The sequence below is a fragment of the Balaenoptera physalus genome (assembly GCF_965194825.1).
Source record: "Balaenoptera physalus genome assembly, chromosome: 18".
Classification (NCBI taxonomy): domain Eukaryota; kingdom Metazoa; phylum Chordata; class Mammalia; order Artiodactyla; family Balaenopteridae; genus Balaenoptera; species Balaenoptera physalus.
In genome coordinates this window covers 55,552,598-55,562,553 of record NC_138899.1, presented here as the reverse complement: position 1 = coordinate 55,562,553, position 9,956 = coordinate 55,552,598, and the positions used below count along the sequence as shown (strand labels likewise).

General features: G+C 47.2%; 1 pseudogene across 1 annotated transcript; it reads left to right on the top strand.

Moving 5' to 3' along the window:
* Positions 1–9,621, top strand: LOC309647559 (protocadherin-8 pseudogene; annotated as a pseudogene). The gene has a single exon. The product of its transcript is annotated as a protocadherin-8 pseudogene (transcript).
* Positions 9,622–9,956: the final 335 nt, after the last annotated feature.

Sequence of the window (9,956 nt, the reverse complement as noted above, 5' to 3'; positions counted from 1 at the left end):
TTTTCTTGGATATAAAAGGGGAACTTACTGTTATACTTAAATGAAAAGTCCAGTGGGAGATCAGGCATGGTTGGATCTAAGTGCTCAGAGCCATTTCAGTTTTTGGTTTTTTTTGAAAAATGTTGAATTTATACTCAGGCAAGCACTCTCAACCTAGTGGCTCATATCCAGCTTACATCTTCTTAGCTCAGCAACTCCAGAGGAAAAAAATATATCCCTTTCTTAGTAATAGTAGCAACAATCCTGGAGCTGATGCCCAATGGCCCTGATTGGCCCGAGCTGGGAAACATGCACGTACCTGAGTCAATCACTGTAGCTAGGAGGATGGGCTATTTTAATCTGGCTAAGCCTGGGTCATGTGGTGATCGGAGTACCAGGAGTGGGGGTGTCTATCATACCTTACTCACCTGGACTGACTTATCGAAGAGGTGGTTTCTCAGAAAAAACCTGGATGCTGAACAGGCAAAAACAATGAATGTCCAATGTGCCCTGATAGGACAGTGTTGAAACTGACTCAAGAAACCAGTTTTGTTACTTGTGGCTGCACCAAGTCTTGCATATTATTCCGTAAGTCTCACTTATTGCAGAAGTCTCACATAATCTACAAGTTCCAAGGATCTTATCATCCTTTAGCAAGTTTTCCAGTTTAGAATTCAGATGATGTAATGTGGTAAGAATTACACAGAAGTGACATTGGGTGGTGGGACCCTCACAACTATTTCAAAATATTCACGAGCCCCTTTCATGTGGTTGGCAATGTCCTGGGCTCCGGGATACAAATTTGATGAAAACATGATTAATACCTGGAAGAATTCCTAATGGGGGTAAGAAATATACCTTTAAATCAAGGTATGTGATATGCAAGTGCCTGTAACAAAGGATTCAGTTGTCTTTTGAGACCTCACAAAATGGTAGGCACTGGGCTTTTTGCTCTTCCTACATTTTCTTACTTAAACCTCAAGGCAATCCCTCAAAGTAAGCATTCTTTCCTAAAGACATTGAAGTTTGTAGAGATAAAGTCTTTTGCGTGTGGTCATTCAGCTGGTAAGTAGCAGGGGCCTTTGGGAATTCTATTTGGGAATACCGTATTGTTCAATATTTGAGAGCACAGAGAAAGTATGACTATTCCTTAAGCCATCCAATAGCTTTAGAATCACTTATTTGTTGCATCTTCTGCATCCCCTACAGCTTATATGCCATGAAATCCTGCCAATTTTTCCTTTTCAGTGTTTCTTAGGTTCTCACCCAATACTTCTTCAAAGTCATTGTTCAGGGCTTTAACATCTGGTATATAATTGCAGAGGCACCTAAATTGGTCTTCTCCTTGCTTCCTATCTTCTCTTTAATTCATTCTGCTACTGGGTGAGTTTTGAGGTAGGCAGAAGTTGTATACCATATCATACTGCCTTGATCATTTATTTGGCAAATATTATGATAAGCCAGTCATTGTGCTGGATCATGGTTTAAAGTTTCTGAAAAAACCCAATCCTTTTTGAGGATTTCACCAATGTTCAGGAAAGGCAATCGTCTACATTATTTATCATACAGTAGTTCCCCATTATCTCCACCCCCTTATCTGTGGTTTCACTTTCCCTGGTTTCAGTCACCTATGGTCAACTGAAGTTTGAAAATATTAAATAGAAGTTTCCAGAAATAAACAATTCATAGGTTTTTAAATTGCATGGTGTTCTGAGTAGGGTGATGAAATCTCATGCCGTTCTGCTCCATCCCACCCGGGACAAGAATCATCCCTTTGTCCAGTGTATCCTGACCCTTAGTCACCTAGTAGCCACCTTGGTTATCAGATAGACTGTCAGTATCACAGTGCTTGTGTTCAGGTACCCCTTATCTTACTTCATAATAGCCCCAAAGGGCCAGAATAGTGAAGCTGGCAATTTGAATATGCAAAAGAGAAGCCATAAAGTGCTCGCTTTAAGTGAAAAAGTGAAAGTTGTCCCACTTAATAAGGAAAGAAAAAAAACTATATGCTGAGGTTGCTAAGATCTATGGTATGAATAAATTTTCTATCCATGAAATTGTGAAGAAGGAAAAAGAAATTTGTGCTAGTTTTGCTGTTGCATCTCAAACTGCAAAAGCTATGGTTACAGTGCACGAGAAGTGCTTAGTGAGCATAGAAAAGGCCTTAAATTTGTACAATAAGATATTTTGATACAGAAAGAAGGAAGAGAGAGAGATCATATTCACATAACTTTTATTACAGTATATTGTTAAAATTGTTCTATTTTATTATTAGTTATTGTTGTTAATCTCTTACTGTGCCTAATTTATAAATTAAACTTCATCATAGGTATATATGTATAGGAAAAAACATAGTATATACAGTAGGGTTCAGTACTATCTGTTGTTTCAGGCATCCAGTGGGGGTCTTGGAACAAATCCCCCTTAGGTAAGTGGGAACTACTGTAATAGAATACATATCAACTACCTCTTTCTCCACAAACTTCAATACTTTCTCACTACTGCTTTAAAAGTGTCTAAACTCTTTAGCTTACATCAAGGTCCTCTTCAACTGTGCCACCCATTCAAGCTTGTCCTCCTAAAGCCATCCATTCCAACCAACTGGTATATTTAGTCCCCATAAAAGGCTCTGTGCCTGCCTTTCTCCATAGCTTGTAAACATCACTCCTGGGTTCTCTACATCCCTGGCAGTTCTGGCTGACTCTGATTTTACCTGTAAAGCCTGAGATCTCTTCCTCTTTGCACTTGATATAACTTTCTCCATGTCATTTGGCACTGTGTCTTCTCTGAACTCTGATGGCTTTATTTTTTTTAGCATTTAAGTATTTTCTTCTACAAGGCTGTGAGCTATATTGCGTCACCAATACTTGATCAAATATCTGTTGATAAAGGACCCCAAAGTGGAGACTTCCCTGGTGGTGCAGTGGTTAAGAATCTGCCTGCCAATGCAGGGGACACAGGTTCGTGCCCTGGTCCGGGAAGATCCCACATGCTGCGGAGCAACTAAGCCTGTGCGCCACAACTACTGAGGCTGTGCTCTAGAGCCCGTGAGCCACAACTACTGAGCCCACGTGCCACAACTACTGAATCCCACACACCTAGAGCCCGTGCTCCGCTACAATAGAAGTGACTGCAATAAGTTCGCACACCACAATGAAGAGTAGACCCTGCTCGCCGCAACTAGAAAAAGCCTGCATGCAGCAACGAAGACCCAATGCAGCCAAAAAAAGAAAAAAAAAAAGGACCCCCAAAGGGCTCTGATTACTGGTGGTCACAAGCTTTATTTTACATTAGGAATAGAGAGGTTCAGGTGAGAGGAAGAGAGATGAAGATAAAATAAGGCACAGATGAAAAGTTACTCCTTAGTCCATATTCTTTTACTCTTCTCTTGCTTTGCAACATTCTTGAGAGGGGGGCAGATATTATTTTTCCTATAGAGTGGTAAGAATCCAAAGTATGTTCCTTGAGCCAATGACTGAAGTCAAGTACCAAAGTCAATTTCTCTGGCTCAGTTGGGGTTTGAGGTATCCCTGAACCAAAAAAGTAAAATATTTTTCATTATTCATTGACTTAATTTCCTTCATAGAGCTAGGCTAATAAAATCAGCAGTTTAAAAACTAGTTTTATGTAGTATTTTAAGACTACATAGTTTTGATAATATCATTATTAACATAATGATCCTATGGGAAAATTTTTTTCTAAGTGAAGATTATGTCATTTAAATCCTTGTTTAATGTTAAGGGGAATTTATGATTAGTGTTGATACTCTATAGTGGTTCCCTGTGATTTTCTCTAGGTTCAAGCACTTAAGTAGTTGATAAATATCATTTGTTTCTAGGCTACGCTTGTAGACAGTATTTTGGCTGACTTCAGGGCTGAATTATTTTCCCTGAAATCATTTTCCAGAAAGGACCAGCAATTTGCTGATGACTTTTCTTATAAATGAAGGCACAGTCAAGACCTAATGGGGTCAGTGGGGTAACAGGAATGTGAGATAATGACCCTTCTTATGCGAGCACTTAAAACAGTTACTCTCAATTTGGGGGGCTCATCCTGCTGAAGAATGACTTTAGCTTTTTCAGGGTATGATTTTAAAAATAGGAAAAAAAAACCCAGTTGTTAGGTTGATTTGTTTTCTTTCAGTCTTCATTGCTTCAATTTCTAGAACTTGCTTTAAGACAGCAACATTGCACTTGATAATGTTTTGCTCATTATAATCTTTTCTCCAGAATGTTTCTTCAGTTGAGAAATGAAAATGGGTCTCACATAGTACACAGAGTGATTTATTCTAAATGGCACAAAAACTGTTTCTCGAACTGTTAGTTCAAGGTTCTATAGAAGTTGATGCTTACTTTGAAGTGTGGACACCATAATCTAGCCAAATATTTACATTTGGGATTTTCCCGTGGCTTCATTTTCCCCCCTAAACATGTTATTAGTTTTATGCAATAGGAAAAGGGGAATATGCAAAGGCACAGGCACTATTTTGAATTACGGACCATTTTCCCCCATGTTTACGGTGAAAGTTATCTCAGTTTCTGTCCAACGTGCCTTAGTGTGTAAGGGACACACTGGAGTTACTTGTTCAGCAAAATAGAAGATCTTTTATTAAAATGATTAGAATGCAAATCCTGTTTTACAGATCTGGTTTTCTGGCATTTTGGGGGAACACTAGCATGTCTGGTGCTTTTGTTTTAGGAACAAAAGTAAACAATGTAGGGAGTTCAACCAAATCCCCCCACCCGCCTTCATCCCTTTTGAAACCAAACTGAGCCAGAGGACCAAACTGCTGCTTTATCCACATTTTGGTCTTCCTGTAGTGGCGGTAGTATAGTTTGGCAATATGCTGGCAAATGGGAAAACAAGCAACATAAAGCACATTTCTGCCACAGTGCTTTTAATATTGAGACAGATTTTTATCTAACAGAGCCAACAGAATGGAACATGAGAGTACCATGGGCTCAAGGCTGTAAACACGGCTTCCCGATGACACATCCTAAGGGGACAGATCATACAGTTTCTATATTATTCAGCTTGTCAATCTACGGGCACAGAACTGAATTTTTGCTTCAGAAAATGTCTCTTTCTTGAAACTCCAGCTGTCTTTCATTCATAAAGCAGTGTTTTAATAACGTGGTTGTTTACTAGGAAACAAAGCTAACGCTAATAATGAATCTCTGACAATATAGCACATTCCTTATCATAGATGGTCTCCTTGCTGCCAAACAGCTGGAGGTGAAGTGGAGAAAATGCAATCAAGCATTTAAGCATCATAGGTGGATGTTTTCAAACATTAAGTGGCCAGATGTTTAGCATTGTGGAAGTAATGTGTATGATTGCCTGACTTTTAAAATGTTTTATCTGGGTCTTTTGATGTTCGGTAGATAGAGTCATAGACTATTCTTCGTTTTCAGGATACTGAGCAGTTTTTCTGATCGTGAATGGCCAGAATGACGCTGAAGACTGGCAAGAGCCAGGCTTGGCAGGGACTGTGTGCCACGAGAGAGAGAGAAGGGCCAAGACTTGGACTGTGATGAAATGTGTCCCTCTCCTGGCTAAAGTGCATGGAAGCATGTGCCTTTTAAAAAGCATGGGCCGAATCAGTTTTCAGTCTTCCGATAAGGGGCATCTAGGAATGAAGAAATTGGGTAAAGGGATCAGATCCTCTTGTTTTCCCTGAGACCCAAAGACTGAATAACCAGATGCTTCCTTGGAGTACTCAGTTCTAAGAAAGAAAGCAAACTGTCTTAATACCATTGAGGATACTGGCCAACAAGAAATCTAGTCTCACTAAACTGAAGTAGAGTTGTTTCCTTCCTCAGATGAATGCCTCGTCAGGCAAAATTTTAAAAATCTAAAGTACAGTAGGACCTTGTTGCCTATCCATCATATATATAATAGTTTACCTCTGCTAATCATAAACTCCCAGTCCTTCTATATTCAATATCTTGTGATAAATCATAATGGGAAAGAATATAAAAAAAAGAATGTCTATGTGTGTATAACTGAGTCACTTTGCTGTACAGCAGAAATTAACACAACATTGTAAATCAACTATACTACAATAAGAAAATTAAATTTAAAAAATCTAAAGTAAACAAAATGAAGCTCTTTCTCTTTTTAGGATCTCAGAGTACCTGAGATGAAAATCAAGCCATGCTCTCACTGTACTTCTCTATCGGTTACTGGTACTTATAATTAGAGTCATTGCCAAATGCTCCACTAAATTAAAACCCCTGGAAATTAATTATCTCATCAAAGGTGGCTCAGTTTCAGAGCTGGGTTCACAGATCCTGGTGCTAAAGTAAGTGCAACTCCCTCTTAAGAGTGAAAGGAAAAAAAAAAATAGTCATTTACTGACATGTCTCTGCAGGAATCAATAACATTACAGATCATGTAGGAGCCAAGAATAGCCTGGGCGTATTAATAGCTCAGCCTGCTCACTGATTTTATTCAAGATGACTGGTTAGAGAACACTCTGCCTTGATGACGGCTCCATGGCACGAGGAACAATGTCATCATTAACATGTGGGACTGTTTAGCATTTAGAACACTTCACACATAAAGAGAACTTAATATAGGACTATTGTGCTTTAGACAGATGGTTTAATGTTTCTTTAGCCTTCAGCCTATCAGGCCACCTGCGGTTTTCTTCAGCCAAGGGCTTTTAAAAAATAATTGGTGTATAGCAATTTTCTAACAAGACTGACTGCAATATATTTCCCTAAATCTTTTTCTTACCCTTAACTACCCCTTGCAGTGAATTGTAGGGTAGACTAACCTCCCTGACTGACACCGAGTTTTCATGTATAAGTAATTACTGACATAAAAGGAGATGAAGGGGCTGAAATTTCATCATTAATGGTTTCTTTGCTTGGGAAAAGCTATTCAGAAATGATTACTTTGGAAAACAGTTCTTCTCTGATTAGAGACTGCCTGACTCTGGAGAAGCTGTTCCCCCAGAACCTTTCAATACAGGAAATGATAACCCAATATAGATGGATAACCGTGGGTGGCAAAGGATGCATATATGCATTTGTTTCAAAATGGTAAAGGAGAATAGCAATTGTGCCTCTGTCCGAGGACTATGTGTGCTCAGGAAGGAATAAAGACGCTACGGGTCCCCTGCTCATACTCTCAAAGTGAGATTCGGGCACACTAGCAAAGCAAGCAGGGTGCGTTTTTATAGTGTAAACTTCTGTAGGGATCTTAATGACCCCCTGCACTGCCCTGGCCACTGTTCAGCTCTCCAGGCCCTTCTGTGCGCTCTTTCAAGGGAAGAACATGACCCAGAGGCCGGGAGACTGTGGATTGGTCCAGATGGATGCTTATTTGCATATTCTTCTCTAGGTAACCACCCCGGTAGGGTTCAGAAGAAGCTTGCTTGGGCCCCAGGCAGAGAAAAGCGACTACATAGCAGAGAGGGTTTAGTGATCAAAAGTATTTAAGACGGCAAGTGTCTCCTGACTGTGCACTCAGGAGGACTTGAGAAAGCTGGAAGTCTGAGCGCAGAGACTCGGATTGTTGGTGGTTTTCTTTCCCTTTGACGAACAGGAATGTCTCACTGGAGGCTCAGATTCCCCACTGACACTTTACACAGGGCTGGACTGGGGTCTCTGTTGCTTCTGCTGCTGCTTCTGGTGTCAGGGTCTTGCACCGAAACTGTCAATTTCCTCACCTACGAGGAAGAAGCCCTCGGCACCTCCATCGGTGTTCTGTCTGACCACATCCTGTTTAATTCCCAGCGCGAGGTGCCAGGCCAGTTCTGCCTGATTAAGTTCAACAGCTCGCTGATCCAGATGCAAGAGGGTGATGGGCAGCTGACCGTCGGAGACGCGGGCCTGGACCTCGAGCGGCTGTGCGGCCAGGCCTTCGACGTGGTCAGCTTTTGGCAGGAGCGGTTCCGGCTGGTGCACGTGGAGGTGGAGGTGAAGGACATCAACCACCACGCGCCGCGCTTTCCCCGGGCCCAGATCCCCGTGGAGGTGTCCGAGGGCGCGGTCGTGGGCACGCGCATACCCTTAGAGGTGCCGGTGGACGATGACGTGGGCGCCAATGGGCTGCAGAGCATGCGCCTGGCCGAGCCGCACAGCCCCTTCCGCGTGGAGCTGCAGACGCGCGCGGACGGTGCCCAGTGCGCCGACCTGGTGCTGCTGCAGGAGCTGGACCGCGAGAGCCAGGCCGCCTACAACCTGGAGCTGGTGGCCCAGGACGGAGGCCGCCCGCCGCGCTCCGCCACGGCCGCCCTCAGTGTGCGCGTGCTGGACGCGAACGACCACAGCCCGGCCTTCCCGCAGGGCGCCGTGGCCGAGGTGGAGCTGGCGGAGGACGCGCCCGTGGGCTCGCTACTGCTCGACCTGGACGCGGCGGACCCCGACGAGGGCCCCAACGGCGACGTGGTGTTCGCCTTCGGCTCCCGTACCCCGCCCGAGGCGCGCCGCCTCTTCCGCCTCGACCCGCGCTCGGGCCACCTCACCCTGGCCAAGCCCGTGGACTACGAGCGCCAGGACACTTACGAACTGGACGTGCGGGCGCAGGACCGCGGCCCCGGGCTCCGCGCCGCCACCTGCAAGGTCATCGTGCGCATCCGCGACGTCAGTGACAACGCACCGGACATCGCCATCACCCCACTGGCCGCCCCGGGCGCGCCTGTCGCCTTGCCCTTCGCCGCCGCCGCCGCCGCTCTCGGGGGTGCGGACGCGACCTCGTCGACCGGGCCCGGGACGCCAGAGGCCGGAGCCATCTCGCTGGTACCAGAGGGGACGGCACGCGAGAGCCTGGTGGCGCTGGTCAGCACCTCGGACAGGGACTCGGGAGCCAACGGGCAGGTGCGCTGCGCCCTCTATGGGCACGAGCACTTCCGGCTGCAGCCGGCCTACGCGGGCAGCTACCTGGTGGTGACCGCGGGGTCGCTGGACCGCGAGCGCATCGCCGAGTACAACCTGACGCTGGTGGCCGAGGACCGCGGCGCGCCCCCGCTGCGCACCGTCCGGCCCTACCTGGTGCGGGTGAGCGACGAGAACGACAACGAGCCGCTCTTCACGCGGCCAGTCTACGAGGTGTCGGTGCGTGAGAACAACCCGCCCGGGGCCTACTTGGCCACGTGGCCGCCAGGGACCTGGACCTGGGCCGCAACGGCCAGGTCACCTACCGGCTGCTGGAGGCCGAGGTGGGCCGCGCTGGGGGCGCCGTGTCCACCTACGTCTCATTGGACCCCGTCACTGGGGAGCTGCACGCACGACGGTGCTTTGACCGCGAGGAACTGGCTGAGCTGCGGCTGGGGCTGGAGGCGGCTCTCCGCCGCTCCGGGGCCGGGCCGTGGTGCGGCTGCATGTGGAGGACCAGAATGACCACGCGCCTCGGCTGGTGACCCCGCCACTCGTCAGTGACTCAGCCCAGGCCCCTCTGCCCCGGGACGCGCCCCTGGGCTACCTGCTGACCCGACTGCAGGCTAGGGACGCGGACCAAGACCTCAACGCGGAGCTGACTTACATCCAGCTCCGCAGCGACTGCGGCCCCGGGGCGCTAGCGCTACACCCGGCCACGGGTGAGCTGTCCCTGCAGTGCCGCCTGTCCCCGCAGCCCGCCGACCCGCTGACGGCGGCCGTCGTGGTGCGGGACGGAGGCCGGCCGGCCCGGTAGTGCACGGCCACCTTGCTCCTCGTGCCCGCGCACTCGGCGCCACCTGGCGGAGAGGTGGTGGTGGTGCCACGGCCTCCTCCGCCGGCAAACCAGGAACGGGAGGGACCCGCGGGACGGCGCACAGCGCATGGAGCAGGGCGGCACCCTGACCTCTCCGTGGTTGTGGTCGGGGTTTTGACCGGCGGCTGCGGCCTTCCGCTGGTGGCCATCGTCACCGTGACTTGTTCCTGCTCAGGCAAGGCTAGGACGCGGAGGAAGAGGCTTTGTGAGCACAGACAGAGCGGGTGCCATGCGAGCAGTGGCCAGGCTTGCCCATGTTGCAGGACATCAGCGGC